The following is a 13,803-nucleotide window of genomic DNA, read 5'->3' on the forward strand; positions in this document are numbered from 1 at the left end:
GACACCCACTGCACGCCCAACCTACCTGGAAAGGGGTCTCTCTTTGAACTGCCTTTCCCGAGGTTTCTTCCATTTTCCTACAAGGTTTTTTTGGGAGTTTTTCATTGTCTTCTCAGAGAGTCAAGGCTGGGGGGCTGTCAAAAGGCAGGGCCTGTTAAAGCCCATTGCGGCACTTCCTGTGTGATTTTGGGCTATACAAAAATAAACTGTATTGTATTGTATTGTAAGTAGGCTATGCAGGGTTATGTACACGTGTGTGCTTTTTCCATTTTTATTCTGGTGTATCATCATTTAAGCATCAATATTAAAAAAAAAACCACCACACACACACCTAAACAAATCAAATTCAGACTCCTTTCAGCTGTCTCGCCTTTCACTGGTGTATTCTTAGACAACACTAGTGTAATGTTATATTCTTTTACTGCTTCTTCAAATTTTAAATAACATACATATGTTCCAATGTCTGTCAAGTGAACATTAGAAATTTTAAGATAAATTGTCTGTTTGTCAGATCCTTCTTTAATAATTTCATATCTATGATTGTCAGGATGAGGCTTTTGTGAATCCTGTATTGTAGCACCATTCAAGGTCCAAGTTATCTGTTTTATTGAACCAGCCTTAGCTGTTGAACATTCAAGCATTGCGATGCTCTGTAACTTGGTCGTCACTGTAGTCTCACCCTTGCACAAGGTTTGTGCTGAAAGACAAATTGCATGGTTACTTGTGAATACATAAGTACTGAATCAAAAAAGATAAATCTATTATTTAAAAAACCCAACCAAATAAAACAAACAACATTCACACACACACAAAGAATAATACTTACATAACGCAGTAACTATAAGGAGGGAGACATGAAGCACAAACCTGATTAAGGGGGAAAAAACAAAAAGGATGAAATCATTAGACTTTTCATTTTGCTCACATTACACCCAAGCTGACCCCTCCTTTGCCTTGGCCATTTCAGAAGTAATATAAATATTAAACAGCTGTGAAAGGTTAATACTCATGAAAACTCCAAAGGTCAGGTTTGTTCCAGCCTGGCAATGAAGAGTCAAGATAGTGACCAATAGCTGTAGCATCAAGAAAAGCAGAACTGAAACATACAAGTACATCCAGGTAAAGAACTTTAAATGAATACTCCACCCAAAAACGAATTTGTATAGGTCACTTACCCTATGTAGGTTTTAGTGATGGCCGAGAACAATTTTTAAATGAATGAAAAAGCAAAGTATTATGGGAAGGCCTTTGCTGTTCATATTAGGCAGCAATTAACTATTATTATACCTCTTCTATGCGGTGGTGTGCTGGGGAGGCAGCATAAAGAAGAAGGACGCCTCACATCTGGACAAACTGGTGAGGATGGCAGGCTCTATTGTAGGCACGGAGCTGGACAGTTTGACATCTGTGGCAGAGCGACGGGCGCTGAGCAGACTCCTGTCAATCATTGAGAATCCACTGCATCCACTGAACAGGATCATCTCCAGACAGAGGAGCAGCTTCAGCGACAGACTGCTGTCACCGTCCTGCTCCACTGACAGACTGAGGAGACTGTTCCTTCCACACACTTAAACGTTAATATTATACAAATTTATTGTCTGTTATACCTGCATTGTTATCAGTCTTTAATATTGCTTTTTTATCAGTATGCTGCTGCTAGAGTATGTGAATTTCCCCTTGGGGACTAATAAAGTATCTATCTATCTACTTTATCTATTCTGGAAGTAACTACTAATAATATTTCAGCCAAATATGCAAGAGTTTTGAATATTTTGATCATATAAATGGATAATAGATGAATTTTCTTTTTTTCCTGGAGGTTTTGCACATCTTTTTCCATCATACATCATAAGTAGTAATTGGCCTGTATTATATCAAACTTTTTTTCTCTCGTTCTGTATGAAAAGATAAGTTTAAAATTTTTTCTTGACTAGCACTATAAACTACCTGGGGTACATAACATATTAAAAAAAATGCATCATTGTTGTGTACAGTACATCTTTACGGACCCTGCAAATAAAATGACATACTGTAACTACTCCAGGATTTTTTTTTTTTTTTGCAAGGTGACTTGCAAAAGTATATTTTATATACACACACACACTATATTTGAATTCCAAAATGGCCCCTGTGCGAGTGTGGAAGTTGGTGTATATTTAAGTGGGCCTTGCAACAGCCGGGCTCCCTGTCCAATCCTGGATCTAGCCATATCTCACAAAAACACACTTTAGAATTTCAAAAAACCCCATTTGGATGCATTGTATCATTGGTTATGACATTAAAATATAGTTTAGTTAAACATTTCAAATTAAACTAGAGAGAGGTTAAATTGTTTGTTTTGTATATTTTATTCTTTAACTCATCTAGCTGCTCCTAACAAATCTCCAAGTTGTGAAAAAGCAGCAGAGTTGCATGACTGGCACGAGCAAACCACCGTGACATCAGCTCACTTCTCATCCTGCTTGACACTGTACCAACTAAGTTTACTTAGTTGCTTATCTAGAAATGAATGAAAGCTGATGTGCAAGCATAGCTGTGTAAGCACACCAACAATTTTAACCAGACTGCTCTCAGGTTATGGCAATTCAGCAAATATGAGCTACATAGTAAAAATGCCAAGTTTTTCTTTTCAACTAAATTTCAATTAATTTTCATATAATGGTAGAAGGCAAGGGAAAAGGCAAATGAGAACCGTCGACAGGAGCGGCAACAGGATAATTAAGACTAGGAGAAACGCATATGTATTCGCTTTGAGGCAGTCTTTAAAGATATGCTGGGTAAAATTGAAGAGTACATTCAGGAAACCTTGTCTAAACTGAGCACACTTGCTGATCAACTGGAGGATGTGAAGGAGACATTCACAACTTGGACTGAAACAGCCAAAAATCTAACTGCCAGTGCTGAAGAAAAAGCAACAACTGCCAACTCCGAATGCAAAAAACTCAAGAGACAGACTTGCTGCTTTGGAAGATGGAAGCAGAAGGAAATATATTAGAATTGAAGGTCTACCTGAGAATCCAGAAAGTCCAAACCCAGCGAAATTCGCAGCTGAACTATTTTCTAAAATAATTGGAGAGGATTTTAAAGCAGATTCTGAGATAGCAGCGGCTTATCGCTTACGCCGGGTCAAATACCGTTAGACCTAGATCTTTTATTATTCGCTTCGAGGGATTATTATTTAAGATAGAGGTGATAGCACTCCTCAGACACAAGCAACAGATTATATATGAAAATAACCACATTTGTATCTTCCCTGATTTCTCTCCCGCAACTACTACTAAACGTGCAGCCTACTACAACATTAAACAGCGGTTACGGCAAGCCGATAAAAATACAGCCTCTTGTATAGCGGGTTGGATAATGAATGTTAAATGTTATACATAGAACACTGCCCAGAAAAAAACAGACATTCTGTACTTTGGTCACACATTGATCTTTACAGCTAGGATACACATTGTATGAATATAACACAAAAATATCCCATATTACCTCACTACCCCAGTATTGATGCTTTTCACTTTCCATCAATAGGCAGTTGCAACAATTTAATATTTACAAACTGAAGCATTAATACCTTTTGATAAAATTGTTGGGCATTGTTATCTTGTAAATGTCAGGATAGCATCAGGTCACCGTTCCTCTTGTGAGATGTCAGTAAAGCCACCCAAACATCAAATAGGTCAGAAAATGGTTTTCAAGGTCAGGTTCAGCTCGTAACTTAAAAACATCTTCATGACAAAGCTGTTTAAAAACACACACAAAAAAAAAAAAGAAATGACATATTTTGTAATATGTTTCAGCGGCATGGTGGCACAGTGGGTAGCACTGCTGCCTCTCAGTGGGTTGCGCTGCTGCCTCGCGGTTAGGAGACCCAGGTTCACTTCCTGGGTACTCCCTGCATGGAGTTTGCATGTTCTCCCCGTGTCTGCGTGAGTTTCCTCCCTCAGTTCAAAGACATGCAGGTTAGGTGCATTGGCGATCCTAAATTGTCCATAGTGTGTGCTTGGTGTGTGTGTGTGTGTGTACATGTCCTGCAGTGGGCTGGCACCCTGCACGGGGTTTGTTTCATGCCTTGCGCCCTGTGTTGGCTGGGATTGGCTCCAGCAGACCCCCATGACCCTGTAGTTGGGATATAGCGGGTTGGATAATGGATGGATGTTTTCCTGCCTCCCTCGCATCCAGTAAAGCATTCTGATCTACTGAAAACTGCAATATTTGGTTAAGGTTCTTGTTAGTGTTCCATCCATCTTATAGCATTTCTTCCACATAACCCTCTGCTCGCTCTCAGCGTTTCCACTACACTTCTTAATTGGCTGCAACGGTAACTGAATAAGCACACTGACATTTAATATGCACTTCAGGCAACGTAACGGAGAGAGAAGAATAAATACAACAAACTGTAAACATAGAGAGGTGACAAGAACCTTTGGTAACATTAGTTGACAAGAAATACAGGATTCTCCCCATTTTCAAAAGTCCAGATTTTTTGGTTATTATTCTTTGTTCATATCAGAAGATGCCCTCTAAATGCCAGGTTGATAATTGGAAGAAAACAAAGATATATATATTGCAGACAGTGTAAAATGTTACGCATATTTTCTTCTGTATATGAACACTGTTCCGGGCCTCACACAGTGCCTATATTTGGAAATTGTGGCAATAGTGCCATTTGTTCCTTGGTTTGAAGGATACGATTTCAAGTTTAATGAAACTGAAACTTAATGGTTCTTATTACTCTTCTTGGGTAATCTATAATGTTGTAGCTTTGAAAGTGTGATTGTTTTATGTTTATATATGCTCTCTACTAGCAGTTATGTATTATTTGTGCTTAGATACCACAGACACACATACATCTATTAAAGCATTTGATGCAATGCCTGAAAAGGCATTTTTTCACTTAAGAAACATAGCTAAGGTTAGACCTCTTATATCACTGAAAGATGCTGAGAAATTAGTTCACACCTTTGTTTTCAGTCGACTAGATTACTGTAACTCACTCCTCTCAGGACTACCCAAAAAAGACATAAATCATTTGCAACGAGCTGCTAGAACCCTAACTAGAAAAAGAAAATCCGAGCACATTTCTCCAGTTTTGATGTCACTACACTGGTTACACTGGCTTGCGCCACCACCATCTACTCAAAGCACCGTGATGTTCCAACAATGATGAATGGATTAAAAGCCAGAAGTCTGTATGACCATCAACATCAAGTGACTCCGTGAGAACCCTAAATACAAAGAGGACTGTTTCATTTATGTTAGGTAGAATGCCCAGAGGGGACTGGGTGGTCTCGTAGCCTGGAACCCCTGCAGATTTTATTTTTTTCTCCAGCCGTCTGGAGTTTTTTTGTTTTTTTCTGTCCACCCTGGCCATCGGACCTTACTCCTTTTCTATGTTAACTAATGTTGTCTTATTTTAATTTCTTATCTTGTCTTTTATTTTTCTTTTCTTCATTACGTAAAGAACTTTTAGCTACTTTTTGTATGAAAATGTGCTATAGAAATAAATGTTGTTGTTGTTAAAACTACCGCTGCTGTTTATTCTAACCAAAAATCTGCTGCTCGCTGCCAGAAGATTGAAGACAGGAAGAAAGTTCATTTTTCAACATAACAACGACCCGAAGCATAAAGCAAAGTTGACCACACAGTGGCTTAAGGAGAAAAATATGAATGTCCTTGTGTGGCTTAGTCAGAGTCCAGACTTAAAACCCTTCTTAAAATTTGTAGTATGATTTGAAGTTTGCAGTCCACCAACGGTCACCAGCTAATTTGACTGAACTTGAACAGTTCTATAAAGAAAAGTGGGCAAATATTATGCAGTCTGAATGTGCAAAGTTAGCAGAGAAACATCCCAATAGACTCAAGGCTATAACTAAAGCAGAAGATAGTTCTACCAAATACTCACTAAGGGAGGCCATATGCATATATATTAATATACATAATATAATACATATATACAGCCGGCCGGGATGCGCTGAGAAGGAAAAGATGGGGGAAGGCAGCTTTCCTAAGACACTGCTTCCCCCAAGGCACTAGATGGCAGATCCCCTGGACTGCAGCGATGTGCCAGGTTCCCACCGGACACTAGGAGGCATGGAGTTCGGTAACACAGCCCTGCTAGGATCTGTGGGTACCGCAAGGGATGCTGTGGGAAGATGGTGGGAGTCTAAGAGCTCACTTTGCCCGGAATTACAAGGGGATCATGTGGTCAGAAACCCAGCAGTACTTCTGGGCTGACAAGAAAACTAAAGTTCTCCAACTGACCTGGAACCACTGGCAAGTCATAAAGATGGAAGGAAGCACTTCCGGGTCAAAGACTATTTAAAAGGACTGGTGGAGCACCGAGTAAGCCAGCCAGAGTCGGGAGGAGGTGGATAACACTTGCTGGGAGGTGTGGAGGAGTTAAAAAGAGAGAATTGTGTTTATTAATTGTGTTTTGGTGGATGTGGTGCTTAGGGAGCACTGGAAAAGAAGATATTTAATAAATATCATCTGGGTGCTTTTAACCTGTGTTCTGTGTATCTATCTGTTGGGTTTAAGGGGCAACAGCAACCCCTAATGTCCATATATATATATAAGGACAGTGTGCCCAAGCAATGACTATATTAGTTGTTCACGTGATCTTCAGCGGAAATGGGAGGGGCAAAAAACAGGTACTCAGGGGCCGGTAGAGTCATGGAGCTTGTAGAGAAGCCGACGGGAGATGCATCAGGGTTTAGTTTAAACAGCGCTGTATTTTTTTCCTCACAATAGGTTTGCGAAAGGACTTGGTGGTAATGATTACTATTTAACAGAATCTGCCATTGAGTCTGTAATGAACACAAGGCTGAAGTTAAGTACGTATTTGGTCGTCTTTTTATTTGCTTCCAGCTACATGCTCGCTTGCAACCCACGACTGTACTTTTTCACACAGCTTTTGCAAACTAGTTACTCATTCTTAAGGCAGAATATTCTACATTTATGATGGACACCTTTATCCAACATAACATTTAGTTACTACTGGTTACATTTCTTATGCCCAGCAATCCCGCACCGTGCCGCCTAGACAGGTAAAGTGATATGCTCACAGTCACACAATGTCACTATCAGGACTTGAACCGACAAATGCAGGGTTTAGAGGACAAAGCCCTAACCACAGTGCTCCAATGCTTGCACATCTACGTGTATATTATTTGACATAATATAAACTTGACCAGGACAGATTAATTTGTTAAAGTTGAGTTTAACATTTTCAACCCGTTCAAGTCCTAAATCTGGAATATTTATTCTTTCAAATAATGTATCAGTTTGCTGATTAATGCACACGCTGTAGAATATTTTGCCTTGCTCTTAACATGGAAGAAGAAGCTGGTTTGTGAATAAGTAGCTGACTACAAGCATATGTGTAGCTGGGAGTGAATAAAAAGCCAGCTGAATGTGTACCTAACTTTAGTCCTGTGATCATTTCAAATGTTAAAAATAATCACCACCAAGCCCTTTTACAAACATTAAGCGGCATACAAAAGTATTCAATCCCCTTGAAAGTCATAATTTTCTGCAAGACAAAAGATTTATACACATATTTATTCATTCAGCATTTTATGTGACAAAACATTTCCAAAGTCAAAATGAACCATTTTCTGTAGACATTTAACTGAAGAAGAAAAACACCCAAATTAATGTTTGCATAGGTAGGCCTATTTAAACCTCTGTGCTTTGCAACCTCCATCTTTACACCAATGAGAAATTAATTACAAAGGTGACAGTCATTTAACAGTCATAATTAAACATGATGAGGTGCTACTTGTGAGTCCTTTCTATCTCTGGATATAAACAGTCCCCTTTGTAAGGGCTGTAATCTTTGGTGGACATTCACTGCAAAAATGAAAACAAAGGAGCATTCTACTGATGTGAGAAACAAAGCTATTGAAATGCACAAAGCAGGGAATGGTTATAAAAATATCAAGAGGTTGAATGTCCCATTGCACACTGTTGGATCATCAGAAAGTGGAAAGTTCATCAGAGTACATAGACTCTGACTAGAACAGACTGTCCCTCAAAACTCAACATCAGAGTGACTGGTGAGAGAGGAGACTAGAAATCCAACCATCACTCTCAGACGTCTACAATGCTCTTTAGCTGGAGTATAGGTGCAGGGGTCCACAATTTCAAGAGCTATCCATAAAACAGGCCTCTATGGGAGGGTAGCATGAAAAAAGCCATTCCTTAAGATGGTCCACATAAAAGAATGTATGGTGTTTGCCACAAAGCATGTGAAAGACCCAGTTCAAATGTGGGAGAAGGTTTTATGGTCAGATGAGACCAAAATAGAAGTTTTTGGTCAGACTTAAGAGGCATGTGAAGCATAACACTAACATTGCCAAGGCCTCAAGAAACAACATTCCTACAGTGGAATATGGCGGTGGCAGTGTCATGCTATGGGGATGTTTTTCACGTGCTGGGACTGAGAATCTTGTCAGAGTTGAAAGGACAATTGATGGACACAAATACTGCACAATTTTGCAAGAGAACTTGTTTAAGTCTGCTATGAATACTCGGGAGAAGATTCATCTTTCAACATGATAATGTCCACAAGCATTAGGCCAATGTGACACTGGGATAGCTCAACAACAGAAAGGTGAATGTTCTGGTGTGGCCAAGTTAGGTGCACATTCTGCTGACTTTTTATTCACTCCTAGCTACATCCAGTATATGCTTGCAGTCGGCTACTTATTCACACAGCTTTTGCACAGCCATCCATCCATTATCCAACCCGCTATATCCTAAGCACAGGGTCACGGGGGTCTGCTGGAGCCAATCCCAGTCAACACAGGGCACAAGGCAGCTTCTTATTCTATTTTAACAGCATGGCAAAATATTGTACAACATGTACATCAATCAGTATCATTACAAACTGATCCATTATTTGAAAAAAATAAATACTCCACATTTTGGTTCTGCACAGGTCAAAAATGTTAAACACAACTTTAATTTAACAAAGGAATCTGTCTTGTCACAAAACTGTGAAAATTAAGGTGGCCCAACGTGATTTAACACTTTACAGTGCCCATTAAATATTTCAGTAAATCCTATTTATCAGATATTGCAGTGGAAATACGCAGGTACTGGTACCGGGCAGGGCAAAACTCGGCTGCATCTTAAAAAACGCATATGCCTTGTCAACAAACTGTGAAAGGTAAGGTGGCCCAGTATGATGTAACTCATACGGGTCCTAAATGTGGAATATTTAGCTTTTCAAAGAATGGACACGATTGATTATATTATGTCAAATAATATACACGTTGCAGATGTGCGGGCATTGGGCTTTGTCCTAAACCCTGCATTTGTCGGTTCAAGTCCTGATAGTGACACTGTGTGACCATGGGCATGTCACTTCACCTGTCTAGGCAGCACGGTGCGGGATCGCTGAGTATAAGAAATGTTAACCAGTAGTAGCTAAATGTTATGTTGGATAAAGGTGTCAGTCGTAAATGTAGAATATTCTGCCTTTAGAATAACTACTGTAGTTTGCAAAAGTTGTGTAAAAAAGCACAGTCGTGGGTTGCAACCGAGCATTTAGCTGGAAGCGAATAAAAAGACGACCAAATACGTACTTAACTTCAGCCTTGTATTCATTACAGACTCAATGGCAGATTCTGTTAAATAGTAATAAGTTACCACCAAGTCCTTTCGCAAACCTATTGTGCGGAAAAAACACTGCAGTGTTTAAAATGAACCCTGATGCGTCTCCCGTCGGATTTCTCTACACGCTCCATGAATCTACCGGGCCGGGCCCCAGGAGTTCCTGGTTTTATGCCCCTCCCATTTCAGCTGCAGATCACTTGAACAACCAATATAGTTCGTACGGAAAACTGATATAGTTCATACACAAAGTTGCGATAGGGTGCGCACGCATAACCAATATGTTTCGTACGAGAAATCGACATGGTACACACATACAACCAAGAGTTCAAAAGCAAAATCGAGATGTTACCCACATGAAACCAGTATAAGACGTGCATGAAACCAATATACTGTAGTGCATACACAAATCTATTGTTAGACCGGCACAGACCGCAAACCAATATAATTCATACGCAAACCCATAACATGCGAGCGTAAACCGATGCAGTTCACTCACAAACCAATAACAAACGTACTGGAACCAGTTATATACACACGCGAATCAATATAGTTTATATACAAACCAGTGCTATGCATATTCAAACTGATATAGTTCACGCACAAACCGATATACGGACACAAACCAATATAGTTCATATGAATGAAACAAGTTGTTCATACGCAAACCGATAGTAATTATCCATAAGACAATAATGCTCACACATAAACCAATAGTTTTCGTACAAAAATATATACTTTTTGGCCCCTCGTAAAAATGTAACATTTTCAATTACTACTCAAACTAATTTTAAGCATACATGCATTCTTGTCTCTTCATTAAACTCGTGATATGAATTATCTTTATTTAAAATAAATCTTCAGTCTGTATAACACCAGTTCAAAACATTCTGCTACTTCAAAATACTTTTTGTCTTACCTATCATGATCTGTGCAGGTTCCGAGTCCTCAATATTCCTCCTACTTTAAATAGTCCGTTCATTCTGTTCTTGAGCATATCATCCAGCAAACTCCGCCTTCTGATGAATGAGAGACACTTCCATTGTCTACTAAGAGTTGCGTGTTAGTAAAACAAATGTCACCCAAACAGAATATTACCATATTGTGTGCTCGCTCTTACGTAGCCATCATTCCGAGCTTTCTTATTCAATGCAACATTCTTTTAATTTGCTACGAACTGCTGGATTTCATCAGCTGATCTCATTAGTTCACAGTCTGATATGGCTTGCTTTCTTTTTTTGCGTCGGATTTTCCTCCCCATACCATTAGTTTTCTTTCGTTCTTGTGACAATACATTATTTCTCAAGGTGATCGCCAGTCTTTGTACATTTGTTCTTCGGTACCTTTGTTGGTTCATTCTTTTCGAAAGAACTTCGTCAACATCAACATCGAAACTGAGCGTCGTGTCTCGTACTTTTTCGTTCGTTCCTTGCCCGAATCTTGGGCGCATGCGCAAAACGTTTGTTGCACGCATTCCAGTGGATCGCATAAAAGTATATTCAGCCAACGCCCTGTCGGTGTCACTACATGGTCCGCCATAATTATCGGCCTAGGAAAATAAAAACAAAGAAAGCAAAATGAAAATACACGATGGGAATCTAATTATTTTTTCGCTGTTAGTGTTCCGAGTGTCATTAATATACTGTTAGGCGGAGATTATCGTCACTTTGTGATGGTTATGTTGATGATTTTTTGGTGACCGCGTTTTACACAAGCTTACTGTGGAGGATCTACGGATATCAAGATAACGAATGTATGTATGTTGAAATAAAAACATAATGCCAACTTAAATCTTAAGATACTATATGTTTAGGAATCTGTTTAATTATTTTTTGCTGGAGAGAAGGGAAACTCCGCCTGATATTCTAACTTCCTCAATTTAGGTATATTTACAAATTTTAATCTTAAATCTAAAATTAAATCTTAACTAGCCTTTCACAGGTTTGGTTTTCTGACTCTGGCATATCTGATTACCCCGAACTACAATTGCACTAAAATACTTTAATTTATTATAACATAGAGAATATTAACAAATGATAAGCACTTTTTACCCAAAAATATTTACCTTGATAAACAATTACAATAATGAATTTACTGCATATAAATATCTTATAAACCTACAAATGTTCTGTCCTCTGACAGGTTAATTTTAAAATGGAATAGCTTAAGATAGTATTCATTTATGAATGACACTGGAGTTGTGACCCGCTGGGCTGGCTACTTTGAGCAGTTGTTCAAAGCTGATCCTCAGGCTAGGAGGTTGGCTATCTCTGGGTCCGCGGTTCTTGAGGCTGATCCTCCAATTAGCTGTGAACCACCCAATCTCACTGAGATTGCAGAGGTGGTGAACCAGCAGAGGGGGGAAAGGCTGCAGGGATCTGTGGTATCTGGGGTGAACTTCTCCAGGCTGGTGGTAAGGCTGTCCTCCTGGCATTGCAAGCAATCTTTGCTTCCATTTGGGAGACTGGCATCATCCCAACTGACTGGAAGACGGGACTTGTCCCTATCTGGAAAGGGAAGAGTGATTGCCTGGATTGCAACACCTACAGGGGGATAACACTGCTCTCGGTGCCGGGTAAAGGTCCTTGCTAGCGTCATCCTCAACAGTTTCCGTGATCACTTGCTCACCTACCAGCGACTGGAACAGTCTGGTTTTACACCTAAGAAGTCTACCATCGACCGCATGCTGACACTGAGGGTTCTCATGGAGTGCAAACGCGAATATCGGCAGAGTTTTGTCGATTTTCGCAAAGCGTTCGACTCAGCTGATCGAGCTGCCCTGTCAGACAACCTGAGGGTTCATGGGATCCCCATGAGGTTGCTGGATATCATGGCTGGCCTGTACGCTGGTAGTGTGAGTGCTGTGCAGAGTGGAGGAAGTACCTCTGTGTTTTTCCCAGTTGATTCTGGGGTTCGTCAGGGGTGTGTTCTGCTCCTACTCTGTATGGACTGGGTGTTGGACAAGGTCATGAGGTCCAGCGGCTGTGAGGCATCTGTTGGTGAAGAAAGATTCATGGATCTTGACTTTGCTGATGATGCTGTGATCTTCATGGAGTCAATGGAGGCTCTGATCGGGGCGCTCGAGAGACTGAGTGAGGAGTCTGAGTGTCTGGGCTTGCGAGTGTCCTGATAAAAACCAACAGCCAGGCCTTTAAGGACATCTTGGGCATGGCCATCAGCAGTGTGTTTGTCTGAGGAAAGAATGTCGACCTTATCGAGAGGTTTACTTACCTAGGCAGTGACATTCATGTCTTTGGTGACTCTTCCTGTGAAGTCAGTACACGGATTGGGAGAGCTGGAAAGGGGTGTCTGGCGCTCCCGATATCTATACAAAAGGACGAAGGTCCAAGTCTTTAGAGTCCTGGTGCTTCCAGTCTTGCTATATGGTTGTGAGACATGGACGCTATCCAGTGACCTGAGATGAAGACTGGACTCCTTTGGTACCGTGTCTCTCCGGAAAATCCTTGGGTACCGTTGATTTGACTTTGTGTTGCTCATGGAGTCCCGAATGAGGCACATTACCTTATTCTTCTTCTTATTATTATTCTTATTCTTATTATTATTAACAGGAACAGTGCAAGCTGGGGTGGGATAAGTATGCCACTGTCAGATGGCCTATCAATCCCAAACCACTCTGACTCTTAAACAATTAGTTATACATGAGCTACAAAATTAGCAGGCAGAGCAATGACAGGGGCTGTTGTAATGAGCAGTAAGTTGGTTATTGCTACATGAGGCTTTTGTCAAGCTTTTAGTGGTGGGGAAGGTATGAAGAGGGGTGGAAGCTGGGTTTCTCCGTAATCATTGCAAGTTATATTTTTGTCCCTTCAAATAGCCTTGTTTTCTCCTCAAAAATGGGAGCAGCCATCTTAACTTGGCAACCCTGTTTACATCTTGACACCCTTTCTCTTCTGTTCCAATCGTGCCCCCTGAGATCTGTGGCTGTTGCTTTTCAAATTGAGAGCAGACAAATATTTTTTTTTGCTGTCTTGGTTTAAGCAGGTTGGATAATGAACACATAAAGAAATGAGACATATTACAGTGCATATAAAAAGTACTCAGCCTCTTGGAGGTCTTTAAATTTTATTATTATATAACATTGAGTCATAGGGGATTTATAGTATGCACTATAGCTATAGTATGCACTCTATATACTTTTAAAATATGAAATCACTTAAAACC

General features: G+C 40.1%; 1 protein-coding gene and 1 long non-coding RNA gene across 3 annotated transcripts in view; both read right to left on the minus strand.

Moving 5' to 3' along the window:
• Window positions 1–67, minus strand: part of LOC120536740 (SLA class II histocompatibility antigen, DQ haplotype D beta chain-like) — a 41,109-nt gene extending 41,042 nt beyond the window's left edge. Inside the window, exon 1 of the mRNA XM_039765210.1 lies at window positions 26–67. The gene's annotated coding sequence lies outside the window, so the exon portion shown is untranslated. The remainder of the gene's footprint in view (window positions 1–25) is intronic.
• Window positions 68–440: 373 nt separating this feature from the next.
• LOC120536758 lies at window positions 441–11,058 on the minus strand. 2 transcript variants are annotated; one of them, XR_005635183.1, is made up of 4 exons: window positions 10,541–11,058; window positions 3,575–3,741; window positions 827–867; window positions 441–697 (listed from the first exon to the last, which is right to left on the minus strand). It is a non-coding gene; the product is annotated as an uncharacterized LOC120536758 (long non-coding RNA). The 2 variants fall into 2 exon arrangements; XR_005635182.1 differs by lacking the exons at window positions 3,575–3,741; window positions 10,541–11,058 and having other exon boundaries at window positions 827–1,362.
• Window positions 11,059–13,803: the final 2,745 nt, after the last annotated feature.

This window comes from Polypterus senegalus, chromosome 10 (assembly GCF_016835505.1).
Source record: "Polypterus senegalus isolate Bchr_013 chromosome 10, ASM1683550v1, whole genome shotgun sequence".
Taxonomy (NCBI): domain Eukaryota; kingdom Metazoa; phylum Chordata; class Cladistia; order Polypteriformes; family Polypteridae; genus Polypterus; species Polypterus senegalus.